Source organism: Aptenodytes patagonicus, chromosome 7 (genome assembly GCF_965638725.1).
Source record: "Aptenodytes patagonicus chromosome 7, bAptPat1.pri.cur, whole genome shotgun sequence".
Lineage (NCBI taxonomy): Eukaryota > Metazoa > Chordata > Aves > Sphenisciformes > Spheniscidae > Aptenodytes > Aptenodytes patagonicus.
Window position 1 is genome coordinate 32008450 of NC_134955.1, and position 24710 is coordinate 32033159.

General features: G+C 38.2%; 1 protein-coding gene across 11 annotated transcripts in view; it reads left to right on the plus strand.

The window, feature by feature from the left end:
* NUMB (NUMB endocytic adaptor protein) overlaps window positions 1–24710 on the plus strand; it is a 98297-nt gene that overhangs the window by 15519 nt on the left and 58068 nt on the right. The window contains exon 1 of one of the 11 annotated variants that reach the window (XM_076344721.1): window positions 23583–23720. The exons of the other annotated variants lie outside the window; for them this stretch is intronic. The gene's annotated coding sequence lies outside the window, so the exon portion shown is untranslated. Of the gene's footprint in view, window positions 1–23582; window positions 23721–24710 lie in introns of those variants that run through there. 11 annotated transcript variants of the gene reach the window in all.

The following is a 24710-nucleotide window of genomic DNA, read 5'->3' on the forward strand; positions in this document are numbered from 1 at the left end:
TTCTTCTTGTCAAACCCAGTTTTCCATTATTCTTCAAGTGGGAAAGCTTAAAAGCTTAGAAGACTTTTAGAAGACTTGAAAGGGCAGATCTTATCCTGGAAAGGTCCATTTTCATACTGAGTAGATGAAACAACATATCATGCTTCTTTCTTAGTGAGGAATGCTTGCTCGGAACATGCAAAGCTTGAGAGGAAGCTTTTACCTGGATATGGTTTACAGCTCTTATCCCTTTACATCAGCGCCCTTCCTCTCAATCCCACAAGTGCTTTCAGGAGGACTTGCTGCCTGCTGCTGCTGTAGGTCAAAGATCAGGTGCTGGTTTCAGAGTGATCGCTAACCTACAGGCTCTAGAGGCTTCTGACTAAATTGTGCAAGTGAAGATCTTCCTGCAAAAGCATTGGAGGACTCGGTGCATGGTTGTTTTCCGTTGAAGTGATGTGTTTTATTAGCACAGAGATAATGGTGTCTGCACCAAAGAAGTACTAGCAACATGAGTGGAGGAATGTGTTGCTTTAAAACTCTTGCTATTCAAGGTATGTTCTGCCTTGTGGCTTTTAGGTCCCACGCTAGGTTAACATAAGCAATGATCCTGGAGTAGGCAGGTGTAAGACAAGCTTTTTCTTCCTCCCACATTCTTATTTGAAGTTTGATCTTTTTTCATTTTCAAGGGTTAAAAAATACATTAGTTCCTGAAGACAAAAGGGTGTGTTCAAAAGACACTTCAAGGAGAAATAAAAAACACAAGAAATTAAGTAATTAGAGGTTGTAAGTACACAGTGAGGATTATCTATTTAAATAGAGGTGACTTGCAAAGCCTGTGTGTTTTTTTTCTTTATGGATGCTGGAGCCACAAGGTCTACCATGGTGCTTTTAAAATCAATTCTGGATACAAAAGTGAGGGAAGGATCTCACAGTTATGATAAGTCACAAGTCTGTAATGTCATTTTGCAATTAGTTCAGTCATGCCAGCTGAAGCTTTTCAGGCTCATAAATTTAGTAGTGTTCATGATTAATCTAACAATTAAAATTTGTGTTAAAATACATAGACTTAAACACCCAGAAATCCCCTGTGACTGGCTTTGCTGAGAGTGAAGATATATCCACTGAAGCAGACAACATGATTCTTAAATGCTGGATAAGCTGGAAAATAACAATGACTGAAAATGGGCAATGTTTTTCAACTAACAGGACTTAAAATATGAAGCCTTGTCTGTAGGAATCCGTCCTCTAAAGGTAATTTCAACCTGATTGCTAAGAGAATCTTGGGTCAGTTGGTAGCAGTAGAGATGGAAAATGGCCATTTCCAGTTTCTCTCCTGAGTCTCAACTCTACAGGGACTATGGCAGTGTTAACCACAAGTACCAATCTACAATGCTCAAAAGGTATGTGGTAATTTTTTAATTCTGACTGTAAGAGGCTGGATGCAAGCTGATACTCTGAAAAAAGAGTATTAGCAGCATTGAGAAAGAGTTAGCCTATTAACAACTGATAATGCCAACTTTTAGGAAAAGGGCTTGCTTTTTGGATGAGTAAGATGATTTTAGAGATCATTATTTGTCTTAATACTGCTGCCAAACATGAAGTCTCCATCTCTAGATAAGCTTTGTATTAGTCTTCAGTACTATCCTTTCTGCAGCTTTCAGTCACAAAATAGAACTTAAAATAAAAATAACAACAGTGAAAAGAATATATATGTCTGGAAATTGGGTAATGTGCTCATGCTGAAGCAGTTTGGTATTTGCTATCCCTACATCTAGCACTGTTGGCAAAAGAAGTTCTGCAAAAGGTAAATTTATCAGTAGAATTTGAGTCTAAAACATGCAGACTTGGAGATCTCCTTGCTTTTGGAGTAACTGGTTGTGGAGACAGAATGTTCTTCACAGAAAGATAATCTGTAAAAGTAGCTGAGACATACTTCACAGGTAAGGTGCAAAACTACTTGTATTTATTCATTATCTCTTCTGTTGTGCTCCTAAACTTGAAGGCAATTTAGGCGTAGAGAACAAAAAGGCTGAATTTCTCACAGGTTTCCTTCTTTTTGTTAAGATGGGCATTCTTGAAAATGTGTATTCAAATGAAGCAGGACTAAGATAAGGTCTAGTAATTGTTAATAACACAATAAAAGGTACCAAGTTCCAGTTACATACAAGTGTTTGCTTAAATCCATATTAAAGCAATCTTTTCTGCTTTTCTTCCTTAATTATCTTAATGAAGGCAGACATCAGTTACTTTGAAACTCTCAGCATAATGGTTCAGGTCTTTCAAAGGTTTGCTCTAATAACTGGGGGAGGATGTTGCCAAAGTCCAAAAGAAATTGTGAAATGCAGTTTATAGTAATTGGTGTAATGTGTTTTAAATTTAGTCTGTGAAGTCTGCCTAGTAGAAAAACTACCAGTATGAGGAAAAACTATTGGTGTTAGTACAGTCAGAAACTAGACAAGTGAACACAGACTTAATTTAACGTTTAACATTTGACTCCCAATAGTTTATATAGGTCTACTGAAACAATTCAGGACTGGCAAAATTGCAGTTTACTTCTTCTCAACGCTTTGTGTTACAGTGTCTTAATTATAGTTAACCGTGAAGTTCCAAGTAGAACAGATTTCGTCAACACTGAAAAATTGTAAAATCCCAGATTTTTTTTTTTATACCCTACCAGGGATGTTGTTGGTGCAGATGGAGTAAAAGCCAGAACTTGCAGGTTGTAGGTTATCCTCTGTACTTTCTGAAAAGATCAACTATAAGTTGCTATTAGCTCAATCCTGATATGTTGAGCTGTTAGTGGCTGCCATACTTTGAAGCCTGCTGGTTATGTCAAAGATAGCCTGCTGTTAGCTTAGGGTCCAAATCCAGCCTTTAAGACTGATGTTTTGTTTTGTTTCTGACCCTTTGTAATGCTTAAGTATAGTCAATACTTGCTTTTGTTTTGGGATTTTCTCTGGATTGCTGAGTAATAGATGCATAGATGCAAAGTCAACTCGGATCCTGCAAGGTTTATTGGCTAGTGGTTATTACTGCACATCCAAACTAGCAGTGTTGTCAGGTCCCAGCTGGACTGAGGAAGCTGGGACTGAGGAGCTGCTGCTCTCAAGCTCCATGCAGAATTACAGTTTCCACCAACAGCTGGTTCTGTACTGAGCAGACCTCTGTGCCGCGGTACCGCGCTGGTCCTCTGTAGCTGCTGCACAGTGCTGGGTCTGTCTCAGAGATGCTGCCTTTTGTAGAGCTGCTCTGGCTGTGTCTTTTCACTGGGCTTCCCAATCTGCTTTTGCAGGAACTAGGGGAAGTGAGAGGGGCTGCTCAGAGGAGAGCTGTGCTGAGCCCCTGCTGGCCCTGCATTTCCCGGGGTGGTTCCAGTGGCAGGGAGTTGGCATGGGGCTGGTGCTACACGCAGGCTGGCTCCCCAAAGAAAGATGGAGGTTGTGAGGTAAGGTAGCTCTGTAGCTCCTTGGCTTTATGAGTGGTGGACCTGGGCTGACTCTATTTGGGTGGGTCCCTGGCTTTGTTGCAGGGGACAATATGTACGCTATAGCTCAGCCTGCCTTTATCCTAGATAATGAGAGTCTGCCTCTGTGAATTGATTCAGTCTGCAAGCAGTGGCCTGTGCAAAAGTGGGTCTCAAGTTTAGAGTTGTCCACTCTTAGATAATGCAGCTGCTGTAACTTTTTTCCCCTCTCTGGAGAAAAAAAAAAACCCAAACTTTGCCTTGTGATCTCTCTTCTTCACCCTGATAGAATTAAAAGGAGTAATATTTTTTTAACAGCAGAGCATAGCATTCATTCCCATAGCTCTATAAAGCTCAGTGGTGTGGAATATGTATTTTAGCACACCTCCAATTAAATTGATCTGTTCCTAGTATACTCTAAATAACTAAAACTTAAAAAAAAAATCCACCAAAACAACAGCAAAGACAAATGCTTAGACTTTTAGTGGTGTGTCTTAGTCCAGGGTTTGAGTCACAGGAAAAGTTCTGTTTAAATGAAAGTTTTGTGGGATCTGGAGTACTATTCTGTCAAAATTTTATATAACTAACCCCCTCCCTTATAGTTTGTGATTCAGGTTAGGGTACAGGTATTGAGCTAGCCTGCACCTTTGCCCTTTGCTGAGCATACCCCAAGTGTTGGCCTTTATGAAATTCCCTATCAAGATAATAAGGTACAGAATTCCCTCTTTGTCTGGGTTAAGGACTCTGATATGCTATTGAGTATGTGGGCTTACCAGGAGGTCCAAGTGTGTTTGGGCAGATGCCATTAATGAACTTGGCCAATAGTAGTACTGAAATTTTTGTCTCGAGAAGAATGCTTCTTAAGAAGTGCTTAGAGAAAAGAATTAGACAATGTGTGTTAGCTTATATAAAGGCTTACCACGCTGAATGGTGAGCTCATTCAGCCTAGTGATGTTAGGGACTGGGCACCTACGTCTCCCCTTGCCCTCACCACCCTAGCAGCTCCTTTTTTTTTAAGGGACAAAGGTGGCAGCTTTAAAATGCAAACAGTCTGATCTCTGGCATGCAGACATCCACTCCTGTCTCCACATTTAACTTCTTGGTGTTTACATAAGGCTTATGTTGAGTGTCTGTTTTCCTCGTTTTGTTTTCTTTCTAGGGGTACCATTTTGAACTAAACCAATGGAGTCTAATTGCAAATCTTTTACTAGGTCAACCTATTTTGTAGTTAGAAATTAGATGCAATACAGTTTCTTTTGGTGACCGTCTGTGGTAAAAGCTTACACAAAGTAGACCTTAAGCAGCAAAGCCATGTTTTGTTTGAACTATAGCTTATGCTGTAAATCACACTCTCCATTTTTTTTTTAAACTTCAAATGTTGGATTCTCCTCATATGCCTTGGCAAATTATTCCTGTGGCTAAAAGTGAGCTACAAATGTTAGTCTAGTATCAAATGCCAGCTACTTGATCTAGCAGAAAAAAAAGCAAAAGATGAAAAGAAGTTTGAGGTCTTTGTCATTTAGACTATGATCTAATTGTTGCTTAATTTTCTGTTATATATTTCAGAAGTTAATTAACCTGAGTGAAAGAACTCAGTTTTTGTGTGTGTGTGGGTGGGATGGGGACCTGATATTACAAAGCTTCTCTTAAAATGTGGGCACCCGAACTGTAGACAATACTTCAGTGATAAACATGAAGGGAGACATGGTGAGTGGACTGCCTGTGGCACTTCCCCTGCCTACACGTTCTGAGGTGATTTCTTCTGTCTCTTGCAGCATCAAGTATTCACCTAGCCCTCACTTTCTTACTGGCATAACTAGAATCCAAGGTAGTCCCTGTGATGGAAATCTAGTCTATATTCCTTTTTGTGTATACATGATCTTATGTTTGACTTGTCATAATCCATATTGAAATAAATTCACTGTGAGAAGGAATCTGTCACTATACTAGTCTTTTGTGGTTACCTCTGAATTTGTCAGTTTCTGATATTGGCAGATTTTACTGTTAAATATTCTTCTTCCCAGGCATAAGTACAATACAAGCAGTATTAACCCTAACGCTAATCTCTGCCGGACACAAATAGAAGCACCTTCTTTTTCTTTCCCTGGTGGGCTTCTATTTACCTGTTAATTCAATTAATTGATCACAAAGGTAAACATTTAACCCACTTGAATTTAAGATTATGCAGCTAAATTTTATGGGGTTTATATGCTTTTATTTAACTTTGTGAAATCATGATAATAGAGGTTAGTTTGCGACTATGATGATTCTTGTGAAATTCTCATAAGCTCAGAGCTTATGAGAGAAATAGTGAGACTGCACTTCATTCTTTATTTGTTAAATATTTGTATTATGGAGGTCTGGAAACTTCTGAGTAGAGAGAAAAGAAAGATTTTGTTACTGTATTACTATATGATCTGATTTATCCTCAAATTAGTAATGTAAGAAACGATGCATTAAAATGAGCTTAGAAGCACTTCCTTTATTTGCTGAGTAGCTAGCATGGCTGTTGCAAGAGCTCCCAAGATGTAAAGCAAACATTAGAATCTGTGGAGAGTTCCTTCTAAAAGTCTTTTATTTTCTGAATGTAATAGGACTTACAGTAGAAAAAGCAGGATGCAAAATCAAATATTTCTACAGTGTGATTATGGCTGAATTGTGCAAGTCAAAACCTGTCCTTTCCTCTCTACCAGATATGAACTGTTTTATATGTACTCCAAATAGTGCATAGGATATGCTTCAAATTAGTCTGTTTTAAGTTGTTTAGATGAACTTCTCTTAAAGTGTCTCTCAGGAAGATGGAGTTTAGTATTGCATTATGCTCATTTTTCCTAAGAAATTGAAAAACCTATTGTACTTCACTGCTTTTTTAGTGCAAAATGTTGTCCAAAGTTTTGGAAATAAAGCCAGAAACAGCAAACCAGAGTCTTTAAAATAATATTTCATTCCATACATCTGAAAGCAGTTTATGAAAAATGTTGTTAGAAACCTCAGATGGCACCCTTCAATTTAAAGGAATAGTAAAATGAGTCATTCTAAAAAAAAAAAAAACAAACAACCAGTCTATAGTGGTTTTTGTCCAGTAATAGGAAAAGGGATTGACTCTGGATATAAAATGCTGACCTTTATTGCATTTGCATTAGGCAGAATTATTAACATTGTATTGTAGAGGCCGTGGCACATTTTTGGCAAGCTGGTACATTCCTCCCTCTCTCTGTTGCTTCCTCCCACTCAAGAGCTTTTGTCTTTCTCCATCTGCTTTTTGAAGAAAGAAATGCGGTACGCATAAAGACCTCTGAAACTGTAACTTAAGTTTGGATTTGACGTAAAGCTAAATTGTTACCATAAATTCAGACTACAGAAATACGCAAAATTAAAAAGCTCTGTTTTCTTATTTAAATAAAACCAAATATGGTTAAACTGTAGAATCATGCAGTAGGAAATTAACTACCCAGACTTTTGTAACTAATACTTCGCAGAGCTGAGAAACATCTACTGTGTAAGTTAATCGCGCCTGCTCCATGTGTGTTTGTATATCATCTTTTCTCCATTGAGAGAAGGCTATTATGAAAGATGACAGTGAGTTAAATAAATATAAGAAAAAACCCAACGCTTGTCATATCAGCACAAGAAGTGTATGATAGTATGATGCAAACTACTGTCATGCTCTATTTTTAGCAAATATGAACTTGGTCCATGGTCTTACTCAGAACTCTTAGTCTCTATTGGATGAGTTTGTGTGGAAGAACCGCAGAACCTATAATTTGTTTGTTAGTATGGTAAGAACTTAAATTTTCTTCGTCAAACCTATTGGATGCCCCATGTAATGTAGCTGAAAATAGTTATGTGCCATGAGCTGATACTTTGGAGGGTTTTTTTAAGCCTGTCGTATGCAAAACCCCATTAGCAAGGTTCAAAAGTGACTCCACGTGCTGCATGCACAGAAGATCTTTTATGAACAGCCTTGGAATGCTACATGTGTGGCTGTTTCTAAAACAAACATAGTAACTCTTCCCTTCTCCCTCTGTTTATATATAGACACAGATGAATTAAAAAGCTTGATTCATCTTCAGGCTGCTTTTTGTTTATTTATTTATTTAATTTATTTAAATAATAAAAAAAAAGTAAAAAGTAAAGTTCCCTTTAAATGAATATTAAAGTAGTTTAGGACTAGTATTTAAGCAAGCAAATGTTTTTCTTAAAGCTAGTAATATTTTACTTTAAAGATATTTCCCTATGGTGTTTAACATCTAAGGCTGAAGAGTTATGTCCCTGAGAAGAGAATAGAGAAATGGAGAGGGGGATGAAAAAAAAAAGTTGACTTTTCATAGCCAAGGATGTCTAAAAATGGGGCATAAATAGTAATACTAATTTTCCTTGTTATGTTCTTTTCAGATTTTATGCAGTACTATCAACAGAAGGTAGGTCTAATCCTTGTTAGGAGAAAACTGAAAATGTTCTGTATGAAACATGGGGAGGTAGCCCTTTCTTTTCTGAATGTTGCAGTTTGTCAAGTTTTATAAGGTGCTGTGGTCTTAAGGGAGGAGAGAAAAATGTTCTGTAACAGTATCCTGCAGGTCTTGGGTCTGTGTGTACACAGTAGCATTGAATCTTGGAAACAATTATTTTCAAACCGAATTAAGTAGGTGTCTGTTTTAAAAATAAATAAATAAATAAAAATCTCTATTTCCATAGATTGTATCTATCTCCTTGGAGCAAGGTTTCTGGCTGTCACTGTTCTCTTAGTCACTGGAAATTCTCATCTGTAATGCCTTTACAGTTATAACTATTATCCTGAGTTACAAAATTTCTGTAAAAGCAAAATAGCTAATAATTTGATCATGGAAGACATCTGGATGCTTCCAGACAAAGCTTTCAAGTGATGGTAGATACTTAAAAAAAACCCAAAAGGTGGGGGGGAGTGTCTAAATATCTTCTCTAGGAGATTGTCATGAAAGTTCAGAGATGCTTAAGAAGGTGGGGTTCAGCTTTACTGGTGAAGTGTTGCATTTTGACAGCTCTTGTTATTCTCAAAACTGTTGGCAATGTCAAAGGTTTTCAAATAGCTATCACACAAACCTTTCAGCTGTGTTGAGTTCAAATCCTTAGTGATACGCTGGCATTATGGCTTTTCTATCTCATCTATTGTCTTAGTCTACACTGCCTAACCACTGTTGCCATTTTCTGCCCTTCGCATATTCAGAAAGGGAAACTATAGACCACTTGAAATACTTTAATCTGTACAGTCATTGGGTTTTCCTCAAGAATAGACTAAACATCATGTTCATTGTAGTAAAACTGAGTTAAGGAAACATGGGTTGGACGAGTAATACTTTTCTTTTGTCCATGTGGGCAAACCAGTTTTTCTTGTTCAGTGGTAACCAGCATAATATAAAATATGTGTATTTGGGTTGTAGTTTCTTCATTTCATTTGTAATCTAGTATTTTGGGGGGATTGTTTTAAGTTTTCCTGTGCTGCTTGTATTGATCTTGACATTTCAAACTGTAAAGCTGTAATGAAACCAGCAATATGCTTCGGGAAAGCTAACAGAAAATTCCATTATTCAGCACCTGAAGACCTTTTATTTTGGTTTTTCCTCTTTATGAATGTCTACTGCATGTTGTTTTCTTGTCAGTTGTGCACAGAAGTCGCAGTACACTTATGTGCAATTTAATGCAGACAGGTGACCTGCTGGGGACTTAAATTGTAATATTTAGTAGCATCGTCCTGGTCATATCGATATTTCTGAGAACAGAATGTCCTTAAGCAAGGTCCTTTGAGAAATTTGGCCTAGCAGAGCTCACTATTAGTGCTCCCAGTTAGTGCTCAGGAGAGCTGTGATGAGCTTGTTGCTGGCTTTCATATTGAAGACTGACCTATGATATTTCTAGCCCTTGAGAGAAACTCATTATTAAGGATGTGTTTCCTCTTCCTATGTATAGTGAAATCTATAAGATAGAAGAAGAATAAGAAACTATTGCTAGGGCCTTCAGCTGTTGAGTTCAGTTTTGGTTTTTGGGCATGCTGTAATTAAAAACAAGTAGCAGGAAAACTATTCCCCATACTAAAGGTACTTAGATTATTTTTTTTAAATTTTTTTTTCTTTTCTTCCATACTCATATAGCATAAACAGATATGTTGTACAACAAATTTTATGTTTTGGTTGATGATTGTCAGTGGCCATTAAATAGGGTGAGATCTGGTAACAAACACAGAAATTTTTCTTTGGGAAAGAGAAGTAATACTATGAAATGGTCCACAGCATGGAAATGATAATTTATACTAGTTACTCTAAGTTTCTCAGTTTTTTAAACTAAATTCCATTTCTTTAGAAGTCAAAGTAGTAAAAGACCAGGCAGAGTCATCTGATGAGCCGTGTCTGACTTGAGGTTCACCAGTAAGAACCTTCTGCTTCACTGTGACGCTTTTTCTGAATGCAAGTTTTGCTAAGAAACTAAATACTGCATCTCTAGTAGAGCTGTATATCTGCTAATTACTGAATGCTACCAGTTTCTGGAGAAAAACGGTTCTCTTAAAATTTTTTAATAAAAGTGCTTCTTGTTAGTTGATCACACGTTTTTCTTGGATGTGTGCAGAAAGAACTTGAAGAAGTACAAAGCAGTCTCTGATTTCCATGCTCAGATGCCACTTCAGACATAAGAAATGCTGAGTGGTGTGACCAATAGCGGTGTTTCAAGTCAGGTTTTCAAATACTTGGTCAGAATTGTGTTGATGTGGACACAGCTTTGGGTGTGCTGGCCTTCAGGGAGGCTTGAGATGTCATGGCTCTCATGTTAATACATGGATTTTCACTTTTGTATTGAGAAAGAGTACAATTTTGCTTTTTGAATGCATGAAAGTTAACAGTAAACTAGTACATGAATACAATTTAAATAAACAATACTAATTTTTGTAGAACTTTATTATTCTTCTTTACTCATTTGTTTTGGTACCTGTTCCATGGAGTTTTGAATCTGATGGGTTAAAAAAATATTGTTTTGTGCAGATAAGATGCATTTTTCACTAGTAAAAATACTTGCTCAAGCAGAACGTTGTATTCACTACCAAACTTAAACAGACACCAAAAATCCGCACTAACATGTTTCTGAAGGTACCACTCCCAACGTTTCTTCATCTCTCATTCTACTTTTGTTGATCTGGTTGTGGAAATTAGTAGAAGTAGATGAAACAGCCGCATGCTGGCTGTTTCAGTTTTAGTGTGGTTTGGGGTCAAACAAAAATAGCAGTACTTATGTTGGAAAGAGGGAGGACAGCACTGAACTGATTATGCTTGTAAATGCACTTGAATTTTACCTAAAGCACTGAGCCAAAATGGGTGCTTGTTTTGGAATAGAGTTAATTAAAGTTTTGTTCAAAGGCTTTTTTGGTAAACCTGTTAAATCAATTTGGGAGCCACTGATTTGTAGGGAACTGGTTAAGGGTGTACTGTTGTTTTTCTCTCTTTTTTTTTTTTTTTTTTTTTGTTTTGCTGTTTCTACAGTTGTTCAGACTCCTTGTGCCTTTGACAGTTGCCTTATGTCACACAGTGGCAGAGTGGCTGGGATGCCTCCAGCTCGAGAGGACTGTCTGAAAGAACAGCAACAGCGTGGCACAATGTATTACCTACGTATAGGAGGAAGAGGAGTGGTAGGAAAGGAACATTCAAGCTGTATTAATTAGCGAAAGCCACTTACACACTTGTGTGTAGGCTGACCACTTGTGAGCTTGAGGGAGGGAAGATGCTGATGTGGAGTCCTATACCGCTTTTTATTACCCTGAGAATTGGTTTCTGATACGTAACACTTCTTATCAGCCTCTGTCAGACGCTTTCTGAAAATCCAAATACATTTTTATCTTTAAACAACTCAGCTAAATGTAGTTGACAAGAATTCTGATGGACAGCTAAAGTGTATCTGGATTTCTACAAAATTGGGTTTTGTTTGTCCCACTTATGAGGCTTGAAATAATTTATTATTTTGAGACAGGCTAAAGTTTGGGAATACATTGTTTTTTATAAGTGTAAAGATGATCTCATTTTCATCTGTCTTGACAGATGTTAAGCTGTTAATATCAGCTGTTCTATGCTTCTCTGGAGCTTTCACTGCTGCTACTTGTTTGGGACGCTTTGTTTAAGCCAGCTTATCACCCTAAAGTATGGTTTGTAACTAATTCTCAGAACTGCTCCTAGCACCCTTTAAATGTGAGTGCAACATTTACTATCCTGTGGCATAAAAGCTGGCTTCAGTATGTGCATATTAGTAGCTCAGTCACTTGCTGTGTACAGTCAGAGCTCTTTAATGCATGCTATCCAGACCTAGTGAGTTGTTTAAATTATTTGTTCTAACACTTTACCTCTTGACATACGTATGACAGTGCCGTGCCCTAGAAATGCAGGGCAGGCTGTAAGGTATGGGTTGATACATAAGATGAAAGAGCTGTATGTTCTAAAACACCAGAATACATAACCACAGGGATGCATCATTTCAGTTTCCTGAAAGTAACAATTCACTTTCATCATGGTTATAAATAGGGAAGTCGTGCTGCTGTTGAGGAGACAGCTACCGTCTCGCTACCTAATCACGTTCATTTCAGTGTGTATCACATCTGTCAGTCAGGCTCTCTATTTTTGACTGCTGGAGCCAACTTAGCCATCATTAGCCTGATACTTGTGTTGTAAGGTTAAGCAGGGTAGAGAGGCAATTTGGAGCTAATTCTAACCAGTTAGTCAAGGTTCCCTTGATTTGTTTGTATTGTATTAAAATGGTTAACTTAGAATATGCCCAATAAGAAGTTTTTCAAGAAGTACCTTTTCCCTTATTTTGTACTTTTTCGAATCTGAACTTAACTGCACCTTCTGTTTGTGTGTGTGGGAGGAATGACAGTAATGGAATGTAGAAAAGATGACTGGGAGTGGCTTTGGACCTCAGTTTTCAGGTAAGTGTTCAGGGACATGAAGGGCTTCTGCAAATATATTGGCAGCCAAAGGAATACTAGGGAAAACATGGAAAAAGCTGAGGTACTTGATGCCTTTTTTGCCTTGGTCTTTATTGGTAAGATTTGCTTTCTGGAGTCCTAGGCCTCGGAGACTAGTGGGAAAGTCTGGTGCAATGAAGACTTAGCCTCGGTAGAGAAGGACCAGGTAAGGGAACATTTAAACAAATTTGCTATAAGGAAGTCCATGGGACCTGACGGAATGCACCTATGAGTGTTGAGGGAGCTGATGTCGTAGCAAAGCCACTCTCAATTATTTTTTAAAGACTGCGACAATAGAAGACAATTCCTGAGGACTGGAAGAAAGCAAATGTCACTCTTGTCTCCAAGAAGGGTGAGAAGGGCTAGGGATTTACAGACTGATCAGCCTCATCTTGATCCCTGGGAAGATGATGGAGCAAATTCTCCTGTGAAGCCATTTCCAAACATATGGAGGACAAGACGGTGATTAGCAATAGACATCATGGATTTATGAAGGCGAAATAGTGTTTGACCAACCTGTGAGCATTCTGTGATGAAATGACTAGGTTGGTGGATGAGGGAAGAACAGTTGATATTGTTTGACTTTAACAGTGCTTTTTGCATTTTCTCCCTTAACACCCTCATTGACAATCTAGCTGATGACGTACAGGCTAGATAAGTAGACAGTGAGGTGGATTGCAAACTGTCTGAAATGCTGGGCTCAAAGGGTTGTGAGCGGTGGCACAAAGTCCAGCTGGAGACCAATTACTAGTGGTGTACCCTAGGGGTTGATAGGAAGGCCTGGGCTGTTTAACATCTTTGTTAATGACCTGCAAGATGGGACAGAGTGCACCCTCAGCAAGTTTGCAGATGATACAAAATTGGGAGGACCGGATGACACAACAGACGGTTGTGCTGCCATTCAGAGGGACCTTGATGGGCTGAAGAAATGGGCTGACAGGAACCTCATGTTCAAAAAGGTTCAACAAGCAAATCTGCTAGAAGGGTGTCTGCATTCCAGTACTGTTGTCCCTGTACTTCACTGTTCGTACCATTGCCGGCTGCTGGCAGACTGCTTGTATTTGGGCTTGGGCAGCATACTGCCATTCAAGCGTGGTGATTAGACTGAAAATATGCAAAACTGTTTGGAGAGAGCTATCAAAGTCCTAGAGAAGAATGTGATAACGAAACTAAAACATTTATTTTAAGGGTACTTGAAGTGTCGAGGAGGCGATTTTCACAGCTCTGGACCATTATTTGGTAATCAAGTAACATTATGGATGTTACTTGATGTCAGAGTTCAATGAAGCAAGGAATGTGCAAGCGGTTTTAATCGCAGCTTATGTAATGATTTGCCCCTTGAAATCTTACAGGGTTGCTGCTGTCTAGCTCTGTGTTGCTGAACCCACGGTCTATTATGCTTGGTACAGTCTGCCCTGCTGCCACAAGTTGCATGCGGTTTGCAAGTTACTTCTTCATGAAAATGCAACATCTTGTCCAGCTGTCTTTAAGTCTTCAGAACTAGTGTTGTGCTTTACGTTATTGTTAATGGTTGCATAAAAAGTGGGTTGTGAAGAGACAAAGCCTTTGAGTATGAAGGCTAAGAGGAGTGCTAGAAACAGACTCCTTAAGTTGTCTGTGTTTATGGGTAACCAAAATAGCTTTAATAGAACTGTTGGGGGTGTACGTTAAACATCTTGTATATAGCCATGTAAAGCATTTGATACAAGAAATTGGAGTACAAAAGAAGGACTTGAAGAAGATGACCTGGATTGATTGTCATGCCCAAACTTGCACAGTAAGCAGGGGTTGTGTGAACTCTGGAAGGTTTTCATAAACCTTATAAAGCAAAAATCTAATGTGACTACACTTGCTTGAAGGAGCAAAAAGCAACAGTTTTGTAGTATCAGTGATGCATCCAGTCGTAGAAGCAGGTAACAGTTCACAAGCTTCAAGAGAAAAACTTGGAATAGCTATATGCTGCAAATGATGCTCTTTTCTGCTAAAAAGCCCAATGTATCAATTTCTGTTATTTTAGGGTTTTGTGCTGGTCTGTTGTAGTACATCTTTATCATGGTCTGAGACTGTGACGTCCTTCCATGGCTTTGTTCTTTCATGTATGGTGGTGTATGACTGAAAAAGCCATCACAAGTTTCTAAATTATAGGTGGTCTCTGGAATGGTGATACGCATCAACATAGTTAAGCCAAAATAAAAAAAATATAGCTTGATTAATGTGATTATGCAAAGAAAAATTTTAACTTGGTGCCACTAATACTTGACGCGGATGTTTGATACACACACCACCTTCACGGGCTTCTGTGGTTATCTTTTTACTTATGTTGGCTTGGTAGCTTTGGCACAGCTAAGAGTGGATTTTATTAGTGCATCAGTGATATCTGATGTCCACATGTATTCATTTAGACAATGAAGCTGCACAAGTATCACGAGTTTGTATGAGAAGGCAGGCTGGTTGGCTGGAGGTTTAACAAAAAAATAATCTCTCCTGGTGTACTGAATCTAGAAATATTGTTCCATATGCTCTATGGATTCCAAGGTACTGTTTTATAACCACTGTTAAAGGGGCATTCTCAAACTTATTTATAAATCAAACTTCTGAAGACTTGAATTTGCTGCAGCATTTTCTGTTGACAAATATACCTCAGTGCCTATGCATCATCATACTGCAATCAATTGCAATCCGTTTGGCAATTGCTTAGATAATCCTTGTTGGAAGGAATATGTCAATGGAAAGAGATTCCTGTTTTAATCCTAATAATGCAAGCTGGAATGTGTGTTGTCTGCTGGATTGTTGTTTGAAGTGGATGCCAGAAATTCTTATGATAAAACCAGTGATAATCATTATGCCAATTTAAGGAGACAGCAGCTCCACCCTAGAAGTTCATAGGAAACAAAATCTGGAAAATTTGATCCAAGATGAGACTGTATGTTGGCCCTGGAATACCTCTCTCACTTACCCCAAATGTGGGTACCCAGATTCTAGAAGCCTGTCTGCCTGTGTGACCTGAGTTTTATTTCTTGTCTATGAAATTGATCTTAGAATTTTGAGATGCTCTTGGCAGGGAATTGATGAGAAAAATATTTATACAGTTGCAGCTGTATGATTCTTCCTCATGTATATACTTGATTCCAGATGTCTAGATCCAAGCAGGAATTAAATGGGGTTGATTTTTTTTAAAGGGGTGGTAGTTCGTCAGCTCCCTGATATGTGCAGTAGAGTGACTGCTATGTAGTTTGCTGAAGATTCTGAAGTGGCAATACAGTTAAGTGTTTTAACAGAGGTGGTTCTCATTTGAAATAGGGTTAATTATGGCACAGTGTAATATGTGAACCATAGCATTACAAGCAGGTAAGGAGTCCAGGAGGTTATAAAAGATCAGCCAAGGTTTTTTGATAAACTTTGCTCAATCTGAAATTGGACCTCAAGAGCTAACTTTTGCACTTAGATCTTGCCCAGTGCAATTTAAGCGGAACCCTAAAAATACAGTGAAAGCAAAACAGTTTTGTAACAACTCTTTGAAGAAGTGAATTTTTTTTTTGCTGCAAGTTTGTACAAAGCCCAAGTAGCAGCTCATAATATAGCTGGGCTTTCTAAAAATTTATGTTTATGAATCTTTTCTATCTACTAACATATTTTATCACTATTTAAAATAGCATTTGTGAATTTCACAATACTTTTAGTTCCTGAAAAACAGAGATCTCGATCTTGCTTTGCTTTATAGGAAAAGGGTGTGTGTATATATTATAAGGAATGTAACCGGAATCTGTAAATCTTGGCATCTGGTTTATTCAGTCTGGATTATGTGATTTGCTTTGTCATTGTGTAAAAAGTACAGTATGTAAGTGTGCTTCACTGTTTGAACTAGGATTTAATACATGCAAGCTCAAATTTTGACTCTGTGACTTGGCTCTGTGTTTTGCTGTGCGTCGCTTGCACAATTCTCTTTGCTATTTGATAAAACGATGTTCTGTCCCTCAAAAATTCTTAGCTGTTGTTTTAATCTGATGTTAAAAACTGAGGTAATGTGTTTTATCTAATGTATTAAAAGCTTGAACTGGAAAATATATTAACTGTTTGATATCTTACTGCCAGCTTTTTTTCTTCCCCATCTCAGTTTCAAATGCAAATATCTAGAAATACAAACTGATTGCTGACACTTGGTAATTGAACTAAATATGAGAGCAAGCTTGTCCAACTATCTCACTCCAGTAAACATTTTTAAGGGTTTATAGAACTAAACCAAATCTCACTGAATGAAGCTCTTACGTAGTTTTCAGTAGACATTTTACTAAAAAAAATTGAAATACTGTTGCTTAATGCCCTCTATTTGCATAAACTTCAAGAAAAATGCAGAGATCGGTGCCCCATCTTTGGGAGAAATGGTAACTAAATATAAAGGTCTAATAATAAAAACACATTAAAACCACATTTGAAGTAGTCATTCAAGTAGTCTGGGCCAATCTTTTTGTTTATTGTGTACTTAAGAAGATAACACTCTTTGACCAGTAAAGCAGTACTTTTTCTTAGGAGGGAAATTGGTAAAATATTACCAGTTCATTTAGGAGCCCTGCAGTTTATTGTTGACCTAAACAGCTTGTTCTATAAGGACTTGGTGCCAATACTAAGAAACAGGGAAAATGAGCCTGATCAAAATACGCGTTGACCTTGTTCCTTATGTCATGACCATCTCCTCACAGGTTTGGGGATGTAGTCCTAAAAAAGAAAACACAGAAAAAGCCATAAAAGCAGAAAACATCCCATCTTTCCTAAACAGATGATTACAGTTTCCTTAGTGAACAGACGTGGACTATATTCTGATAAATTCCAAATCTCTATATTGGAAGAAATAGGAAATAAATATTTTGTTCTGCTAAACCAATTTCAGGAAACATGTGACTAAAACAGAATGGATGTAACAAATGAAAGCCTTCACATAAGACCGCCACATACAGAGCTTAACAAATATATTGTTCCTAGTTCCCTGCAGCTGCAGAAGTGGACATGTTCACCAGGATTTCTGAAGTGGACAAGACTTGGTTAGAAAAGCCTCGATGTTCTTAGACAATAATTTTTTTGGAAGCCAAAATAAGTAACTAGCAAAACTATATTTATTATCCTAATCTCCAAATTTGCACGCTTGTTACTGCTTTCCTGACAGGATGTTTTGGAGGACAGTGTGTCCCTCCCTTGAGGTCAAGGCAGGACAAGGAATAGATCTTCATCCTTAAGAACTGGAGCCATTTTAAACAATGATGCACCTTTGATATGTGATTGTCTGCAGAGAAGAGGGGTATCAGCTACAACACTTCCTCATATTGTTGTGTACTCAGAAACACGTCGCTGCAAAAGCCTCAAATCTTTACAAAGTCCGTGTTGTAAACTGGAGTGTGTGCAAAGCTGTAATTTATGAAAGCTCAATTTCTTGAAGACCTTTGTACTAATCAGTTTAAAACTCTACCCTTGCTTTGTAGATATAGTTTAGCAGGTTGTTGTACTCCATGTGACACAGCTGTTTTAAATGTAACAAGATAAACATTGAGGGGGATTTTTTTTTGGTGATTTTTGTTTGTTTCCTCCCCCCCCCCCCCCCCCATCATGACTCTTAATTTACATCCTTCACATCTATATATACTGACTAGTAAACAACTTTATAGTAGAATTAGAGGGCTGGGTTGGTGGGGATTTTTTGATTTCCTTTTAAAGCTGTGTTTTCTGCTGGAAGTCTTGTTATGGACTTCTGTGGAGCACCTCCCTTCTGTCCTTATGGGGCTGTGAGTTGGTGTTAGGTGAGAACTGCTGTTGGATTACTTGGGTTACTGCTGCTCACTACATACATTTCCCAATTTGAAGGAGAGTCACTAGTTTAATTTAAGTGGCATGGATGTAACATTTCAGGAACTACTTGACACAAGGAATGCAGAAGGTATCATGCCAGCTAATGAAGATTGGGCTTATTTGCTCACTGGCTTGCACACTAAATTCTGAACCAGCAGTTTAATGTGTTTTCCCAGGTGTAGCACTCTGCTTATGGGGGTGCTGGTCTAGAAAATCTGTCCTGAAAGTGTTTTCCAAAAAAGCTGGATCCCATTTTACTGATGACATATAACACGCTTTCAGATGAGTGCAAAGGAGCTGTCTTCTAACTTAAAATGAAATTATGAAGGGGGGTGTGTGTGTCATGCTGTGTGGTTGTTGTTTTTTTCCCTAAGATCTGAATGTAAACCTGATCTCTGATTACAACTAAAAAGGCTGCCAGAAGATCTAATGCAATGGTTTGATAAGTGGTTAGCTCTTTTGGGAGGAGGGTTAGGAATGAATATCAGTTTTCATAAGAGGTTTGATTTTTCATGTTTTCAAAAAAAACCCAAACAAAAACCTACTCTATTCAGGCAGTAGACTCTGACTGACCAGAATGTCCTTTGAAACAAAATCATTGTTAATACAAAGCTGTAGACTTGCTTCAAGGTAGAAGTCTTAAATACTGATACTTGCTAGGAATTTAGGATTTAATTAAGACTTGCAGAAAGCCACATGCCAACTTAAGCGAAATATGTAGAATTCTAATAGAAAAATGGTACAGTAATTAATAGCACCTAGAAATTTCATCAGGGATTATCATTATTTTGTAATTCTAAGTAAACTAGACATAATTTTGGTGCACTTGTGGCAGCTGTAAAGCAAATCTTTTCCCTTTAAAGGGAGGGGAAAAAAAAAGGGAAAAGGATAGAAGAGGAAACCATGGGAGGCAGGGTGGGTAGGCTATTTGGATTAGATTTAAAATTCACAACACAGTGGTGTGTTGACTACTGTGATGAAAACTTTTTGTTAGTTCAGGGAGATGGGGGATTATAGCTGTGACTTTCCTACTGAGAGTCTTTAATTTTGGTTTGTACAGAAATGAAGAGGACAATTGTCCACTCCTGAGCCTTCCTGAATATAAATGTGATGTTGCCTTTCACTTACTGGATTGATATCATGGGTTGTTTCTTTTTTTAAGCTGAGAAGTGCTTTCTTTCCTCTGCTGTTTTTAATGGAACGGAAAATAGAGATGAAAAGGCATGAATTCTCCTTGAGGCCGGAGTTTGCAGAGAGGCGCTTTCGTCTGTCTCTCTTCTTTGCGTGGGTTGCTGAGGATTGAAATCGGTAGGGGCAGCAGGGCAGTCCACCTGGGAAGCTGTGACGGAAGGGCACAGCGGAGCGGCGCTGGGGTCTCTGAAGACCTTTGTCCTCACTATGCAAAGTACATACAGTACTAGTCCAAGCTCTTCTTTAACCCATAGTCCCAAGCATAATAGTGATTTGGATTGATTTAATTCAGGAAGCATTTTTGTGTGTGGATGAAGGGAGTGAGGTAAGACTGTGTAAGAGCCCAGCAGTATTCTGCAGCAAAACTTTGCAAGTTAAGCGAGCTGGAAGTCTGGCCCTAACTTACTTTTTGCTATTAATATTAGGACTTGATTTTGTACTTTGGTTACCTCAAGTCTGGTGGAAGGTTGTTCCCCACACACACACACACATTTGCCTATAGGATATTTTGCTATGAGAATGTGTTCAAAACATAACACTTTGGTATATGTTTAAATAGTAATTGATGTTGGGGGTGGGTATTTCCTGATACTTAATGATGGTTTAGAGGAGTTAGTCATCATTGGCCAGGAAATACCAACTCCAGATTAGATCAAGTTCAGTTATCTATAAAGATATTTCAGTATCCATCTGAATGTGGTGTGTTGTCAGAGACATTGTGTTCATAATAGCATCTTGTTTTGGTGTTTAATTATAGAATAAGTAGTGGTATGTGGATTCTGTGTGCTCTAAATATGTCGTCTTGGAGTCACTGCCTCTGCTGCCCCAGCTTTTGGGAAGTGGTTGGATGGTTTTGCCTAAAGCTCAACTTAAATTCTGTAACTGTAAGAATTGCTCTTGGAATCTCAAATTCAATAATACCTGCTACTTCCCCCCTGCCCTCCCCCCCTCCCCCCCCCGGCAACCATAATTGCAGTCTATGTAAATTTTACAGTATACTTTAGTTTGGAATTAAAACTGCATCTTTTCAGGTTGATCAGGTTCCCTTCCACTTTCCGAATGGGAGTGATGATTTTGTGAATCCTCAGGAAGCATTTTTCCCTCAGGAGTCTTGCAAATTGTTTTATTCCCCAATAATGTTTAGAACAACCTGTGTTCTTCAGTTTACAGATTGACTTGGTGCATGTGTATGTACTTTTTCCATGCAACTGCCAGAAAGTTAAAGTGAGAGAAAAGTGGTGTGTTATTCTCTCCCCTTCCCCCCACCTCCACAACCCTTATACAAATTGAAGGAGGGGCTTGTTTTGCTTATTATACTCTTTCCTACCATAGCAAAAAGCATTTTAGACTTTTGTTGGGTTTTCACAGTAGCTTGTCAAACTTTTTTTCAAGGTGAATTACCAGACTTTTGATAGGGTTAAGCAGATGCCATGATAAACTATTAATATAATAATATCACTATTTAAGAGATATTGAGAGACAAAATACCAGTAAGGCTGAGTAATGTTTCCTTTTTAATCCTATTCATCCTGCTTAGCTCGGTTTAGATAAAGGTGTGCCTCCTCCTTGCAGGAAAGGGTGCAGATGTGACAAAGCCTTTTGTACCAGCCAGTAAACTGAACTGGTCAAATAAACTAGATGTGGCATATACAGTAGATGGTGCATAATGATCTTAATAGCTTTGGATATGTAAAACCAAAACAACCCCCAAATTGCTGATGAGCTCCTATGTAATAAATGGTATCTTGTTATTGTATAGCTTGTGTGTTTTTTCTGTGCTGTTTTTTCAATATTGAGAACTCTCTCAAGGGCCTGAAATTCCAGATGTAATTTATCACCTCATGTAATGCTATTGGAAAGCACTTCCCCAGTTTTTTTGTGTGTGGGTATAAATTCATGATGATGTTCCTTTTCCGTGGTTAGGTAGTCAGAATTTGGGACCTGTAAAATCCTTTCCCTAGTTTAAAAAAAAAAGCATATGTTGGCAAAAATTAATTGTTCAATGTTAAGATTGGACTCTGAATCTTTATCTTAAATTCAATACCTCAATCTTATTTTAAAGCTTCTTACAAAAGATTAGATTTGATACAGTTACAAGGCAAACTCATTTCTCCAGTTATAGCTATACTGTTCTGCTGATTTGGGGCTGCTTAACGCCTTAATGTGAGAAGTAGTAATCCAGAGAAGTGCTCTTATCAAATAATTGCACATGCAATGGAAAAGGGATGGGATATTTTACAGAAAATATCTAGAAAAAGAGGTACGTATATTATAGTGAACTTTTTGTCATACAACAGCGTCTTTCAGTAAGGGTGGTGCATCTTAGTGGATGGCAGCAGTATGTTACTTCCCACAGTAACAGAGCTGCTGTCTGGGAATCCTCTCTCTTCCACTCTCTTTGAAGCTGGCTCTCTGCAGCTGGGTGCTCTCTAATTTTCAGATGGATAATTAGTCCCTACTCTTCTGGGACATGTGCATCTTATTACTTGATCTCTCTAAACCCAGTAACAGCTTGTTCAGGGTTCATACAGTTATGCAGGGTTCTACTCCTGTGCTTTTAATCCAGTGTGCAAGCCTTAGCTTGTACCTGGCATGATGGAATAAGTAGGTTTGTTTAAGAAAACTGGACAAAAATGCACAGGCTGGTGTATACCAATATCAAATGACCCTGGTAGTTACAACCAAAAATTGTTTTTTTGTTTTCTGACATTAAAAAAAAAAAGTATTTGTAAGTATTTGCAGACCCCTTTTCTAGAGATACTTAGTCCAGATACTTGCTCCAGTCTTTATTGTCTAGGTAAACCATGTTGACTGAATATTTTGAGGGAGCACAAAAACCACCAGTGACTGTTGTAATTCAAGGCTGAATTGAGAAATTCTGAGAATGTTTTCATGACTCTCTCAATATCTCTTCTGCCTTTTGGCTTCTTTCCTTCACAGGACAGGTGAATTTTTCCAGCTGTAATCTTGTAAAAATGTATATTGGGACTTAACTGCGTAATTGTAGGCCTCTATGCTTCCATTAAGCGTTACGCTCCTTTGAAATAGGCTGAAACTTCCTGCTGTCTAGGCTTGTAACTGTCTTATTAGTATGCCTAGAGATCCTTTCTTCTGCACAGTTACTTTTAGGTGTGTGCTGAAGAGTAAAGTAGCTGCATCAGTCATACGACAAGCTTGGACACCATAGGTGAAAGCAGGATTCAGAAATAACACTCGATTCAATTTATAGAACTAAACATGCTACACGGTTTACATACACGAGAGACTATTTAAAATGTTTTACTCTGGACGTTACCCTGTTCCTTGCCAGTTGTTTTGGCAAGTTTTCTTAGGTTATCAGTGAGCATAGCTGGAGCTGGGTAAGCTTTGTGCATGCCTTAGAGATGCAGAGGAAAATGAGGCATCTCCTGTAGAGAGCAAGGAACCTGCAGTGGCCTGTCCCACTGATGCAACTGCTCAGGGTTTGCAGAAAAGCTATGGTGTCATTGAAGATCTCACTTATGTTTTGTATCCAACAGGACTGTTATTGCCTGCTAAAAACCGCTGGTTTACGTTCTCTGTCATGGAAGGATGTAGTTTATGAGCATGTTAACTGCAGAACAAAAAAAAAAAAATATTTTTAACTTTATGTAGACAGTGTCAGTGCTGCATCTGATGGAATGTAATAAATGGCAGTCACGGTAAGCTGTGCTAGTTTCTATAGCAGGATATAGCTACTGCTTCTAATAGAGATGTCCTAATGTATTATGATTGTAGTAGTCTCTTACAAAATGTTTTCCTGGGAGTTGGGTGTCTGAGAACTGGTGTAGGTGCTACCAAAACCTGTGCAAAAACAGACAGCTGAAGATGGCTTCAGTTTGTGTGCACTGCAGTGTCTTACAGATGCAAGTTAGGTACCTCGGGCGTAGCCTTTATTTTGACCCAAGGCCATGTCCAGTTTGTTTAGATTTCCCAGAAGCGTATCAGTGTACCTGACCCAGAACGAAGGCTGTCCAGGCCCTTCCTGTTGCGTGTCGCGTCTGTGTACCTAACACGAGGGGATGTGGGCGGTGAAGAGAATTTGCAGGGAGTGTCTCGGGGCAGTCTGTCCAACGAAGCCTGTGTCACAGCCGCATTCTCACCTTACGCTCTCTGTCTTGCAGAGGTTTACCTTTTCATGCTCTGAATTTTGGAGAATTATATCATCTGGATTTATTTGTGTGTAGTGTAACTGGCCAAGTCTGTGTGGGTAGTAATCAGTGGACTTCTTAAAACAGCAGACATTTTTTTCAAATGGTAAGTTAAGTACAACCAACAACTTAATTCTATAGGTAAAAGTGAGTGTTTCATAGGAGGCTTTTCTTTTCAAATCCTGGATGGACTGGATTCAGATTATTAAGGGAGGTATTTGTTAGCACTTCTGAATGAATTAGGTATGACAATGTACCCTTGGTTAGTTCTGCTTTCTTTGACCAGTTGAGTAATGTGTTTATTCCCTGAACTAAGCTTGTGAACTTCCCCTTCGTTTCTTAAAAACTGAATACCGCATCTTTTTACCTTAAGATTTTGCAAGTTTTTTAAAATTTGAGAGATGTTGAGTTTATTCCTTTTTTAAATGTGCATCCTAATGTAGCTGAGAACATTGTGTAGAAGTGCTTTTCAAGTTCTCTGAACTCATCTCTACCAAAACCTTTAAATTTAGTGAGATCTTTGAGTACAATTATAAATATTATTTATAGTGGAAATCTTTAACCACTTACAATAGATTCAGAAAATTGGTTACTAGTTACTGATATGTTGAAACAGTTTGAACCTTTGAAATGTATTAAATAAACACTGGGGGTTTTTACATTGTATTTAGTAGATAAATTTGAATGTTTCTCTGGTTTGAAGACTTGAGCCTTACTTGGATTTGCTTTTAAACATCATACTCAATAAGCTGATCCATAATGCTATTAATATTCAGATTTCTACTTAAAATCTATTTCTTCTGTGATGTCTGTCAATATTAGCCACCTTAAAAGCTAGATAAGGTGCCACTTAGCAATAGCTGTGCTAACGATGAAGTAATTTCATTTTACTCATGTTTTAGTCCTTATTTCCTTATTTTTTTCCTCCTCAGACCTAGGACGTAATGCATAGTCAGTGATACTGACACTCACTGACTGCTCCCATAATCTGTAGCTAACTATATCTCCAAAAAGCACATTACTTCTTTTCTTCCCCATTCCCAAAATAATTGTATGAGAATTAGAGCCAGAGGACTCGGTTCTGATTTTGCACTGG